General features: G+C 35.9%; 1 protein-coding gene across 9 annotated transcripts in view; it reads left to right on the top strand.

Moving 5' to 3' along the window:
- The window catches only part of NUMB (NUMB endocytic adaptor protein), a 190810-nt gene that overhangs the window by 71732 nt on the left and 104169 nt on the right, over positions 1–14909 (top strand). For 5 of the 9 annotated variants that reach the window (XM_034993363.1, XM_034993362.1, XM_034993368.1 and 2 more), the window contains exon 3: positions 12232–12316. The exons of 3 other annotated variants lie outside the window; for them this stretch is intronic. The gene's annotated coding sequence lies outside the window, so the exon portion shown is untranslated. Of the gene's footprint in view, positions 1–11984; positions 12317–14909 lie in introns of those variants that run through there. One more of the 9 variants, XM_034993364.1, reaches the window with a different exon arrangement.

The following is a 14909-nucleotide window of genomic DNA, read 5'->3' on the forward strand; positions in this document are numbered from 1 at the left end:
TTTCTGTGCTTGCCTTTTCTGTGGAATTTCAACCCCTCAAATCCTGCCTGTCTTGATAAGCCCTGAGCTCTAATTTCTGTCTTTGCAGCCCTGTGAGACTGCCAAAAGGTCTAGTATGCAGCTAGTTGCCTCAGGAGGAAAAAGTAATGGAGAATGGCAGGCTCAACTCTGCATCTCCTTTTTCTCTGGTATTTTGACTTCTCATGTCCTGCCTGCTTTCTGTGTTTATTTTTTTGTTTTTAAATTCCATTTTTATACTTTTTCTTGCCAGGAGAATTTGTCAGATACAATCTATTGTATAATAATTTGTAATGGATGTCTATTATTAAATAATTTATTAAATAATAATTTAATAAAGCAATATTATAAATAGTTTTAAGCATATATTAATCATTGCAGTGAACTTGACAGATAAGGGTCCTGCCCTCAAGTAGCTTTTATTCTTGCAGAGAAGAGAGGTATTAACTGCCTTTACTTATATTGTGATAAACCATAAAAGAGAAGTACAGGTTGTTACCTGCTTATTACAGAGATTTAGTTCAGGTGAGGGAAGTGGTGGTCAAGGACAGTTACTTTGAGGAGGTGATATTTGAGCAGAGCTCTGAAGGATGAGTAGAATTAACTTAAGGAAAAGTAAGATGTTAAAACTATGGATTAAAGAGGGGTGCCTGGGTGGCTCAGTCAGTTAAGCGTCTGCCTTCGGCTCAGGTCATGATCCCAGGGTCCTGGGATTGAGCCCCGCATTGGGCTCCCTGCTGCATGGGAAGCCTGCTTCTCCTCCCACTCTCCCTGCTTGTGTTCCCTCTCTGCTGTGTCTCTGTCAAATAAATAAATAAAATCTTTAAAAAAACAAAAACAAAAACTATGGATTAAAGAGACCTTAAGGTGAAAAGGAGCATGGTGGGTTTAAGGTATCAAAGAAGGCGAGTGTACTTGGACTGATAGGCAAGCGCAAAATTATGCTGAGCTCTTCATAAGCCTTATTAAGTATTTTCTTACTTTTTTTTTTTTTCCCAATTCTGATGTGATCACTGGTCTGACTCTTAATTCACCTTCTGTCCCTAGACAGAATTATTTATTTTATATATTCATTACAAATATATTAGGTGTCTTTTGCAAACAAGATTCTCAATGAATACTGAGGTTGATTAAAGACAACATGGAACATTGGCTCTAGAGTCAGACAAACCTGAGTTAAAATGTTACCCTATTAATTAGCTATATAGTTTTGTATCAGTTATTTAATATCTCTGAATCTGAATTTTTTCATGTGCTAAATACTAATGGAAGTGGTAATAGAAGGATTAAATGAGCTGATAAATTTGCTCAATAAATGGTGGCCCTTTGTACTATTAAGCAACTATAAACCATGAATTCTACTCTCAGGTTGCCTAAATTCTATAGGACATGACATACATCAATAGTTATAGTAAAAGACAGTAAATGATATATGAAGTGAAAAAGCAGAGGAGGTACTACTTCTGGACTTGGATATTAGGACTATTTAAAGATGAATGTAACGTGTGATAGACTTGGAGCTAGCTATTTTCAAAAGTAAATTTGATAAATTGCTATCTTATTCATACTCTTTTACATTTTATTAAGCTAAACAGCCAGACTCCTAATTTCTTCCCTCACAATATCCTGTGAAACCATATAAAGCAGTTGGCTTCCTTTCTGACCTCATTTCTTTTTTTTTTTTTTAAGATTTTATTTATTTATTTGAGAGAGAGAATGAGATAGAGAGAGCATGAGAGGGGGGAGGGTCAGAGGGAGAAGCAGACTCCCTGCTGAACAGGGAGCCTGATGCGGGACTCAATCCCAGGACTCCAGGATCATGACCTGAGCCAAAGGTAGTCGCTTAACCAACTGAGCCACCCAGGTGCCCTCTGACCTCATTTCTTATTCTCCCTTCACTTAGGAAGCTATAGCTTCATCATTGCCTTTCTATTCCTCTGACACACTGGACATAGTTCTGCCTCAGGACTTGTGCACTTGGTGTTCCTTTGACCCAGAGTGCTCTCTCCCACCTGTCTACTTGAGTTTTCCCTCTCACTACCCAATACCTTCAGATCTGTCTGCTCAAATGTGACCTAAATAGCAAAGAGGGAATTACCTTTTTATTTAAAAGAATGTCCTCTTGGGGCACCTGGGTGGCTCAGTCGTTAAGCGTCTGCCTTCAACTCAGGTCATGATCCCAGGGTCCTGGGATCGAGCCCCGCATTGGGTTCCCTGCTCAGTGGGAAGCCTGCTTCTCCCTCTCCCACTCCCCCTGCTTGTGTTCCCTCTCTCACTGTGTCTCTCTCTGTCAAATAAATAAAATCTTAAAATAAATAAATAAAAATAAATAAATAAAAGAATGTCCTCCTTTTCACCTGCCCCCTTAACCCCATCACTTTCTTTCCTCTTACTCTGATTTTCTTCATATACAACATATTATGTATTTGTTTCTTTATTATTTTTACAGCCTCCCTAAATACAATACACCACCAGGAGGGTAGAGACTTTGGTTCATTCTCTGTCTTATCTCCATAGTCTAGAAGAGTACCTGTCCTATAATTGCTGCTCAATACATAATTTGTTGAGTAAATGAACTTATGTTTTCTGGTTCAAATCACAATGTTTTTTATTTTTATTTATTTATTTATTTATTTATTTATTTTTTAAAAGATTTTATTTATTTATTTGAGAGAGAGAGAATGAGCGAGCACATGAGGGGGGGGGTCAGAGGGAGAAGCAGGCTCCCCGCCGAGCAGGGAGCCCGATGCGGGACTCGATCCTGGGACTCCAGGATCATGACCTGAGTGGAAGGCAGTCGCTTAACCAACTGAGCCACCCAGGCGCCCTTTATTTTTTTATTTTTTAAAAGATTTTATTTATTTATTTGAGAGAGAGAGAATGAGAGAGCACATGAGAGGGGGGAGGGTCAGGGAGAAGCAGGCTCCCCGCTGAGCAGGGAGCCCGATGCGGGACTCGATCCCGGGACTCCAGGATCATGACCTGAGCCGAAGGCAGTTGCTTAACCAACTGAGCCACCCAGGTGCCCCTTTATTTTTATTTTTTTATTTTTTTATTTTTATTTTATTTTATTTTTTTAAAGATTTTATTTATTTATTTGAGAGAGAGAATGAGAGACAGAGAGCACGAGAGAGAAGAGGGTCATACGGAGAAGCAGACCCCCCGTTGAGCAGGGAGCCCGATGTGGGACTCGATCCCAGGTCTCCAGGATCATGACCTGAGCTGAAGGCAGTTGCTTAACCAACTGAGCCACCCAGGCGCCCCTATTTTTATTTTTTTAAAGATTTTTAAAATTTATTTGACAGAGAGAGAGCGCACAAGCAGGGAGCAGTAGCAGAGGGAGAGGGAGAAGCAGGCTCCCTGCTGAGCAAGTAGCCTGATGCGGGGCTCGATCCCACTGCTCGATCCCAGGACTCCGGGATCATGACCTGAGCTGAAGGCAGAGGCTTAACCAACTGAGCCACCCAGGTGCCCCTATTTTTATTTTTTAAAAAACAGTTATTTATTTATTTATTTTAGAGAGAACAAGCAGGGGGTGGGGGTGGCAGAGGGAGAGAGAGTCTTAAGTGAATGCCACACTGAGCATGGTGTCCGACATGGGGCTCCATCTCATCAAAAGTTGGGCAATTAACCGACTATGCCACCCAGGCACCCCCCCTTTTTAAGACTTTACTTCTAAGAGCACCTCTACGTTCACAGCAAAATTTAACAGATAGTACAGAGTTCACATATTCCCTCTGCCCCCACATATGCACAACCTCCCTGACTATTAACCTTGGGCACTGGAGTGGTACATTTGTTACAATCGATGAAGTTATGGTGACATATCATTAATACCCAAAGTCCATAGTTTTCATTAGGGTTCACTCTTTGTGTTACATATTAAGTGAATTTTGACAAATACATAATGACCTGTATCTAAGATTACAATATTATACAGAATGGTTTCAGTGTCCTAAAACCTGTGTTCTACCTGTATGTCTCTCACAAAAAACCCTCTAGCCCTTGGCAGCCAACCCCTGTCATACAATATGTAGCTTTTTCTCTTTGTCTTACATAAGTTTTCTCTTTGTCTTTTCTTGGTTTGGTAGCTCTTTCCTTTTTAGTGCTGAATATTATTCCATTCTCTGGATGTATCACAGTTTATTCATTTACCTACTGAAGGATTTCTTGGTTGCTTCCAAGTTTTAGCACTTATGAATTAATCTGTTATAAACAACCATGTGCAGGTTTTGTGTGGATGTAAGTGTTCAACTCCTTTGGATAAATACCAAGGAAGAGGATTGCTGGATCGTATGGTAAGAGTATGTTTAGTTTTTAAGGAACTGCCAAACTGTCTTCCAAAGTGCGGTACCATTTTGCATTCCCACCAAGAATAAATGAAAGTTACTGTTGCTCCACGTCCTTGCTAGAATTTGGTGTTGTTGGTGTTCTGGATTTTGGGCATTCTAATAATAGGTGTGTAGTGGTATCTCGTTGTAATTTGTAGTTCCTGAATGACATATGATGTTGAAGATCTTTTTATATGTTGATTTGCCACCTGTATATCTTTGTTGAGATATCTGTCAAGGCTGTTGCCCACTTTTAAATCGAGTTGTTTTCTTATTGCTAAGTGTTAAGAGTTCTTTGTATATTTTGGATAATAGTCCTTTATCAGATGTATCTTTTGCAAATATTTTCTCCCATTCTGTGGCTTGTCTTCTCATTCTCTTGACAGTGGTCTTATGCTGAGCAGAAGTTTTTAATTTTAAGGAAGTCCAGCTCCTCAATTCTTTCTTTTACAGATCATGCCTTTGGTCTTGCATTTAAAAAGTCATTATTGTACCTAAGTGATCTAGGTTTCTTCCTGTTATCTTCTAGTAATTTCATAGTTATGCATTTTATATTTAGGTCTATGATCTATTTTGAGTTAATTTTTGGAGAAGGGTGTAAAGTCTATGTCTAAATTTTTTTTCTAGTTGTTCTAGTACCATTTGTTAAGATTGTATTTTCTCCATTGTATCATCTTCGCTCTTTTATATGAAAGATCAGTTAACTGTATTTATGTGGGCTTTAAATTTTACTTTTATCACCTTTAAATATTTTTATTTGAGTATAGTTGACATGGGCTTTAAATTTTTGAATGAGTTTGTCATATCCACAAAATAATTTGCTGGGATTTTGATTGGAATTGTATTGAATCTATAGCTCAAGTAGGGAAGAATTGATATCTTGACAATCTTCCCATCCATGAACATGGAATATTTCTACATTAATTTAGTTTATTTTTAATTTTGTTCATTAGGGTTTTGTAGTTTTCCTTATATAGATCTTACACATATTTTGTTAAATTGCCCTAAATCATACCTGAGTGTCTAATTTTTTAAGGTGCTCATATAAATGTATTGTTTTTAAATTTCAAATTCCACTTGTTCATTGCTGGTTTATACGCAATTGATTGACTTTTGTGTATTAACCTTGTATCCTGCAACTTTGCTGTGATTGCTTATTAGTTCCAAAAGTTCTTTTTTTTTTTTTTTTAATTCTTTTGGATTTTCTGCTTATGCGATCATGTCATCTGTGAACAAAGACAGTTTTATTTCTTCCTTCCCAGTATATATACATTTTATTTCCTTTTCTTGTCTTTTTTCATTAGCCTGGACGTCCAATATAATGTTAAAAAGGAGTGGTGAGAGGAGACATCTTTGCCATGTTCTTGATCTTATCAGGAAGTCTTCTAGGTTCTAACCATTAAGTATGATGTTAGCTGTAGGTTTTTGTAGATTGAGGAAATTCCCCTCTATTCCTAGTTTGCTGGAGAGTTTTTATCATAAATGAATTTGGATTTTGTCAAATGCTTTTTCTGTATCTATTGATATGATCATGGGACTTTGCTTTTTTAACTTGTTAATGTGATGGATTACATTAAATGATTTTTGAATGTTGAACCAGCCTTGCATACCTGAGATAAATCCCACTTGGTTGTGGTGTAAAATTTATTTTATACATTGTTGGGTTCAATTTGCTAATATTTTTCATGACATTTCTGTTAATTGGCTCCCTCATGGCATGCTGATCAAATATTCAGTTAAAGCTTTGAAAAATAATGTATATGTTGGATGACAGAATTGAAGACCAGTTTTTTTCCTCTATAGGCTGAATTGGCTAAATCTGCAAGATAGAATTTAAAGCACATTATGTAAAGATTTTTTGAGAATCAATTTAATGTGCACAGGTAATGGCACAAACTATCTGAGTTGCAATCCCAGCTTTCCCATTTGTACACTGTGTAACCTTGAGCCAGTTATTTAACCTCTCCATGTCTTGGTTTCTTCATCTATAAAATGGCGGTAATGGTGTTACTTATCACATAGGGTTGTTATGAAGTATAAAAAGGTAATATCTGTTAAGTCTTATAAAACAATAGCTGGCACTTAGTAAGAGCTGATTAAATGTTAACCTGTGATTATTATACAGTTCCGCACTTAGATTCAGTCTAACTCAGTTGTTTAAGATGTGAGTGATATGACTTAGCACAACTGAGAAAGATTAGATATCTTAGTCTTTTGTGGATTGTAAACTCAGGAGTGATAGTGTGATTTGGACAGGATAAGAGTTAATGTAGTTTAAGGGTCTAAAAGAGTGGTTACCAGCCTTGATACTGCCTATACCATTTCCCACTAAATTAGTTTGAAGAAGAATTCAAATTTAGTATTTCTGAGTTTGCCAGAGTCTAGGAGAAATATTCAGTTACTTACAAAGAAGAGGAGCTGGATTGAGGAAACCAACCAAAACATTCCTGGATTTTGGCATAAGATCCTGTAAAAGAAGGAGGGAAAAGTTTCATGCCTTTCTGATGGCCTGTCCCTGAGCTGTAGACACAGGGTTAGCACTGAGTGGAAAATTGGGCTGCTCTTCTTCTCTTCTAGTGACTGTCAAACTTAAAAAAATTATTTATATAAAAGAAAGGCTTCCTTTCTCAGACCTAAACTGAACACCCTAATAGTGCAAACTATGTTCCTTTCCCGCCCACCCTGATATTTAATGCCTTTACCTTACTGAATTTTTTCCATAACTTTTACCTTTTAACTAATGATATAATTTACTTATTAGAATTAAAGTCCCACAAAAGCTTTTTTCACTGAAGCCCCTAGAACAATGCCTGGGATAGCATAGATGCTCAGTAAATATTTGATGAGTGAGCTGAATGAACCAAAATCTCAGGCTGAAGCTCAATATATTACACCAATAAGAGCATAGCAGCTTTAAATGAAGCCATGGCAGGGACTTAGAGTTCTATCCATTGGTTCCTGTCCTCTTCCACCCTGTGGAATCTTAAGTATCACAGTTTGAAAACTGTTTTACAGGTAATGATCTGTGTAAGATTGCTGGGTAGGATTCACCCATTTATTTTATCTTTCTTTCAATATCTAGAAATAGTAATTCCCAGAAAACAGCTGGGCCTGAGTGGGGTGATGATGGATACCTGGAGTTGGCTACAGAAAGGCTCATTTCTTATGGGAGATATACTTCCTAAACTGTCGAGCTCTATTATTACACGCTCTGGTTGAGAGAGAATGGCTGGTAGCAATGTATATGCTATCAATTCAGAATATCAGGGAATATTATCATGCTGATGTTTTAGATATTTAAAATCAGAAAATATAATAAAGATGAAGATAAATCTGAAATATAAATAGAAAACAAATGAACCTGTGTCTCAAGTGAATAATGTAACCACACTGAAGATAACTGAAGATAAGATAGTACAAATTTTTCAAACTCAAGATAAAAAGAACTATAAACAAATAAGGAACCCTAGTTTGTAGGCTGGTATTTTGTGATGGTATAAATTGGCAATTTTAAAACTATTTTCTTTCTTTCTTTCTTTTTTTTTTTTGACTATTTTCTATTAAGATTGAGTAACTTAATCGGGGAGAAGGGAAGGTTCCTCCTTAAAATTGCAAATAAATGTAGAACTGTTGGAATTAGAAAATGAGCACTTCAGAACAATTTAAGTAGTACTTTCACACAAGAATAATTTACAGGTACCAAACTGTTGGGTGACAGTTTGATGAGGAGTGTGATATTTATATAGCTTCAGAATAATTCCTTACAAAATACTAACTTACTGCAAGGAGAAAAACAGTAACTTTACAGTGGAGAAACTTGGCAGGATACCCTTTAACCAACTGATCAAAGTTAGCATCACTGATAATAGGACACAGTAACCTCTTGCAGCTTTTGATAATGTGTGTGAAGGACCCAATGTTACTTTGTGACATTCCTACAGAAAATGCATAACCTGAATTTAAACAGGAGAGACCATCAGACAAATGTAAATTGAAGGATGTTCTATAAAATATTTGGTCTGTATTCTTTAAAAGTATTAGTCTTAAAAGACATAGACTGAGGAACAGTTCCTTAAGATAGGATTCTAAAGAGACATTACCACTAAATGCAGTGCATGATCCTGAATTGGATTCTGGACTGGGGAAATCAACAGCTTTAAAGGACATTTTTAAGTCAGTTAGTGGCATTTGAATATGGACTCTAATTATGTAACAGAAATTTTAACATTGATATAATACTGATTTGGTTAGCTGTACTGTAGTTATCTATCTGTCTTCCTAGGAAGGTACATGGAAACATGGAGTGCTAAAATGGTACAATGTGGGGTGCCTGGGTGGCTCAGTCAGTTAAGTGTCTGCCTTCAGCTCAGGTCATGATCCCAGGGTCCTGGGATCGAGTCCCACATCAGGCTCCTTGCTCCACTGGAAGCCTGCTTCTCCCTCTCCCACTCCCCCTGCTTGTGTTCCCTCTCTCACTGTCTCTCTGTCAAAAAATAAATAAAATCTTAAAAAAAAAAAAAAGGTACAATGTCTGCAACTCACATGGTTCAGAAAGGTGTGAAAGAGAGAATGACAAAGCAAATGGGGTAAAATGCAAATAATTGTGGTGGTATTTGCAAGTTATATAAAGATAAAAAGTTACCTAAAAATTCCTAAGTTACAGTCATCTTTTCATATATGGGAGTTGTGACTGAACAACTTGATTTTATTAGTTATTTATAGAATCATTAAAAAGTACAAAAATTATTCTCATCACTTAGAGAAAGTAAAGTAGTGAAGGAAATGCTGATTAAGCAAAAAAAATTCCAAACTGTTAAGATACAGAGCAAAAGGACCTGAATTTTTGTTTGGAGTTCTGTCATGACCAAGTAACCTCATTGAGCACCTCACTGTCCTATATTCATTTCCTTTGACATGTATACAGTAGGTTTTTTTAAGGACTTCCTAAACATTTCCTATATAACTAATAAGTTTTCTTTAAAAAGCGTGCTTTGTAAAAATCAGATTGCCATGTTTCAGACAAATACTTTAATAAATTTATTAAGAAAATTTGAAGACCATTTTTATAATTTTTTTGTTTATATTTTGAAAGTTTTTATTTAAATTCCAGTTAGTTAACTTACAGTGTAATATTAGTTTGAGATGTACAATTTAGTGATTCAACAAGTCCATGCATCACTTGGTGGTCATCACAAGTATGTTCCTCAGTCCCCATCACCTGTTTAACCCATCCCCCCATACACCTCTCTTCTGGTAACCATCAGTTTGTTCTCTATAGCTAAGAGTCTGTTTCTTGTTTTGTGTGTGTGTGTCTCTCTCTCTTCTTTTCCTCCTTTGCTCATTTGTTTCTTAAATTCCAGATATGAGTGAAATCATATGGTATTTGTCTTTCACTGACTGACTTATTTCATTTAGCATAATACTGTCCAGCTCCATCCATGTTGTTGCAAATGGCAAGATTTCATTCTTTTTTATGGCTGAGTAATAGTCCATTGTACACATGTACCACATCTTTATTTATTCATCAATCAGTGGATACTTGGGCTGCTTCCTATATCTTGGCTATTGTAAATAATGCCGCTGTAAACATAGGAGTGCATGTATTCCTTTGAATTAGTGTTTTTGTATTCTTTGGGTAAATACCCAGTAGTGCAATTGCTGGATTGTAGGGTAGTTCTATTTTTAACTTTTAGAGGAACCTGCATACTGTTTTCCACAGTGGCTGCACCAGTTTGCATTTCCATCAACAGTGCACAAGTGTTGCTTTTTCTCCACATCCTCACCAACACCTGCTGTTTCGTGTGTTGTTGATTTTAGCCATTCTGACAAGTGAGTTGATATCTCATTGTGATTTTGATTTGAGTTTCCCTGAGGATTAGTGATGATGAGCATCTTTTCATGTGTCTGTTGGCATTTTTGCAATTATTTTTGTTGCAAGGGAATATTTTAGGGAGTGGAAGTTCTTTATTAAATCTTTAGCTACAGTGACATACAATCATTTTAATAATTTTTATGTAATAAATTATTTTGATACTTGGTATAATTCTTATTAGACTGGTGACATTCATAAAAACTCACCTTGATAATAGTATCAATGAGCTTCTAACAAAATTATTCTATAGGGTTTATGTAAAACATTATTCCTATCATTCCTTTTAAAAAAGGTTTTTAACAAGGTTCTAAAAATAATGAGGCATATTCAAATACATTGCTTACAGTTTTTCTTTGTTCTAGAAATTTGTGAAATAAAGATTATTTAAAGGTTTTTTTTCATACTTTTCTGGATTAAAACAAATTTTGAGTATAGTTGATACATAATGTTATATTAGTTTCAGGTGTGTAGTATAGTGATTCAACAAGTTTATACATTATGCTATGTTCACCACAAGTGTAGCTACCATCTGTCACCATACAACACTATTATAGTACCATTGACTGTATTCCTTTTAGTCCCATGATTTATTCATTCCATATCCAGAAACCTGTATTTCCCACTCCCCTTCATCCATTTTGCCCAACTCCCTACCCTCCTCCTCTCTGGCAACCATCAGTTTGCTCTCTCTATTTATAGATCTGATTCTGTTTTTGTTTGTTTGTTTATTCATTTATTTTTAGATTATACATAAGTAAAATCATATAGCATTTGTTTTTCTCAGTCTGACTTATTTCACTTAGTATAATACCCTCTTGGCCAATCCATGTTGTCTCAAATGGCACGATCTCATCCTTTTTTATGGCTGAATAGTATTCCATTTACACACACACCCACACACACACCCCACATCTTTCTTATCCATTTGTCTGTTGATGACACTTAGGTGCTTCTGTATCTTGCCTATTGTAAATAGTATTGCAATAAACAGGACTGCAAATAAAAAAATAATAAAAAAATAAAAGAAGGTTTTTATATTGTATTACTAAAACCACACCTTTCAAATAAACACCTGACTGTATAACAAATAGATAATGTTATAGATAATTTACTGGTAAATGCAGATATTAATAGAAATGTATTTATTAATTGTAAAATTATTTGATTGAGATTCCAAAGTCAGCAATAGTGACACTTTAACTTGTTTGACCAGTGAAATGCTAGTTAAAATGGAGTAGTCATGAGGCGCCTGGGTGGCTCAGTCAGTTAAGCATCTGCCTTCGGCTCAGGTCATGATCCCAGGCTCCTGGGATCAAGCCCCGCATGAGGCTCCCTGCTCCGAGGGAAGCCTGCTTCTCCCTCTCCCACTCCCCCTGCTTGTGTTCCCTCTCACTGTGTCTCTCTCTGTCGAATAAATAAATAAAATCTTAAAAAAAAAAAAATGGAGTAGCCATTCCTTGGTAGTAACAATAGTTCTACCCTGCTTTGATGGCATGTCTCTTTCTTTTTTTTTCCTCCTTATAAAAATTCCTTCCTACCATTGCCAGGAATCACTCCTTGTTGACACAGCTCTTCATATTTTGGGCCCCTTGAATACTTAGTACCAGTGTTAGAAAGGGTATGTGTGGAATGGAATTTGTGTGAGTTGTCAGCAAACAACAGTGTTTATTCTGTTTGTCTCTTTCTTTGTGTGTATACAGTATTTCATATTTCAAAGATTCAGTAATTTACCTCTTAGGCATTTGACTTGTATCTAGGGGAATTATTTATTAGAATTAGAGGAGGTTGTGGTTATAGATTAGTGTGTGGATTTTATAGTTTCTGTGGTAACTTGGAATGGTCATCTTTCTTATATCATTAGAATAAAGTCCTGTTTTCTGGGGGAAATTGAGGACCTCCTCTTTGTATTTTGTATACCTATGTTTTGTTTGGAATTACTCTATCAGTGCAATGCAGCAATTATGTTACTAACAACAATTTTGTGAGATGTTTATTATTCTCATTTTACAGATGAGGAAACTGAGGCTTGGTGAAGTTACGAAACTTGTCCAAAGTCACACAGCTTGTAAAGGGCACAGCCAAGATTCAGAGCCAGGTCTGTCCAACTTCAAAACTTAATTATAGCCATGAAACTTTGAAATAGCTGTTAAGTATCAACCTATGATAAGTTGTATTGCTATTAATACTGCTTAACTGTTGTTAACTGTTACTGATAATTTTTTTAATGGTGAGTTTTTTGTCTATGATAATTTTATGTATCTTTTAAATATTGTGAAAAGAGGTATAACATAGTAATTGAGGGTCTGGGCTCTGGAGACAGACTCCTGGGTATGAACCCCTAAGCTTTTCCACTTACTTGTGTGACATTGGGAAAGTGACTTAACTTTTTCTGTACCTCAGTTTTCCTGCCTGTAAAATGGTGATAGTAATATGATCCACCTGGTAAAGTTGTTGTGAAGATTAAATTATTTAATATATACAAAAGCACTTAAAACAGTGCCTGACATATAGTAAGCATTCAATAAATGTTAGCTACTGGTATTATCATCTCCTAGCAGTTAGTAAAACAAATGATTGTTACTTCTAATTCTATTAGGAATTTGAATAAGGAAAGTTTAAGCAGCAATATAAGATATCACAAAATTCACATAAACTGAAATTAAATTTGAGTAAGTTAGACCTAAGGAAAATCATACATTTGATCAATTTTAGATCTATGGTAGAGCAAACTGGACAATGGCTTATGGATCTCACATGTAGAAGTATATTTTATATATGAGGATTGTACATAGGTCCACTATAGATACCCTATGAGCCCCATATGATCATTGTATTATGAATGTGTTTTGTCTGTTTTCCTCTTATAGATGCAATTTATATTCAGAATAAAGGTTTACATTTTTAGGTGGCTTTTAAGGAGATATTTTGGCAGTGTTCACATATAATTACCAAGAACCAAAACCTTATGTGTTATGTAAAATGTTAGCAACATTTCATCACTTGCAGGAGTAGTTACCAGAATTTAACATTGTGTTGAATGTGCACACTGATTGTTCTTTGAACCAATGGGGCCACAGCACATTCAGCTAGAACTCAGCTGTGTACTGATCATATACTCTTCACTCATACTTCTTTATTGCAACTGTAAGAATTCTGAAGTGCCATATCCACTATTACTACAATTCAGTTAAAATATCTGTGATTAGTGACTAAGAAGTTTATACCAATTGCAAAAATACCCATAAATGGTAGTAATTTAGTCAAGGTATGCAAATATTCCAAAGCTATAATTTTAAAATGGGACTTGCCTTGTAGGGCACCTGGGTGCCTCAGTCACTTAAGCATCTGACTTCGGCTCAGGTCATGATCTCAGGGTCCTGGGATTGAGCCCTGTGTCGGGCTCCCTGCTCAGCAGGGAGTCTGCTTGTCCCTCTCCCTCTGCCCCTTTCCCTGCTTGTGCTCTCTCTCTCTCTTTCTCCCGAGTAAATAAATAAAATCTTTAAAAAAAATAAATAAATAAAACGGGCCTTGCCTTGTATATGAGCCCAAGATCTCTGTAACTTTTTTTTTTTAGAGAGCTTTGTAACTTTTAATGTACACATGCATTTAATTCTCTTTATTTCATGATACTGAGTCTTACTATCCTTGAACATGGTATGTCTTTCTAGTTATTTAAATATTTAAAAATATCTCTCAGTAAAGTTTTTTCTTTTTCTCTGTAAATCTCTCTAGGTCTTCTCTTTGAATGATTAGATATCATATTTCTTGTTACTATCATAAATAGTATATTTTTCCTCTTTTGTTTTTCCTTTCCATTTCTATTTGCTGATGTAAGCTTTTTTGGTATATAATACAGATCTATGTTCAGTCACCTTATTAAATTATTTTATTAAAATACTGTGAATGCAAATTGTGTCTTCCTTCCCAGTAGTTACATCTTTTCTTTTTTTTGCCTTACTGTGCTAATTAGGAATTCCAGTATAGTATTCAATACAAGTGTTAATAGTGGGCATTCTTATGTTGCACTTAATTTTTAAAATTAAATGCCATTCATAAGTGCTTCTTATGTTTCACTGTTAAGCATAGTGTTTACTGTAGATTTCTGATAGATGCTCTATAGATTAAAGACATTTCTTTTTTTTTTTTTTTAAGATTTTATTTATTTGACAGAGACATAGCGAGAGAGGGAGCACAAGCAGGGGGAGTGAGAGAGGGAGAAGCAGGCTTCCTGTGGAGCAGGGAGCCTGATGCAGGGCTCGATCCCAGGACCCTGGGATCATAACCTGAGCTGAAGGCAGATGCTTAACGACTGAGCCACCCAGGTGCCCCATTAAAGACATTTCTGTTGCTAGTTGGCTGAGATGTTTTTTGTTTGTGAAGAACGAGTATTAAATCTTACCACTTTTTCTATACTTGTGAGAAGATCATATGGTTGTCCTTCCTTATTCTGTTAAGGTGGTGAATGGCATTTAAAGGTTTTCCTATGTTGAGTTATCCTTGCATTGCTGGAATGAACCAAACTTAATATGATGGTCTTTTTTCATATGCAAGTGGATTTAGTTTATTAGTATTTCATTTAGATTTTTGCATCTAAGTGCATGGGTGATATTGGCCCATAATTTTATTTCTTATGTTATCTTTGATTTTGGTATTCAGATTATAGCAGCCTCAAAGAATGAGTTGGGAAC

This window comes from Mirounga leonina, unplaced genomic scaffold (assembly GCF_011800145.1).
Source record: "Mirounga leonina isolate KUSES-001 unplaced genomic scaffold, KU_Mleo_1.0 Mir_82, whole genome shotgun sequence".
Taxonomy (NCBI): Eukaryota; Metazoa; Chordata; class Mammalia; order Carnivora; family Phocidae; genus Mirounga; species Mirounga leonina.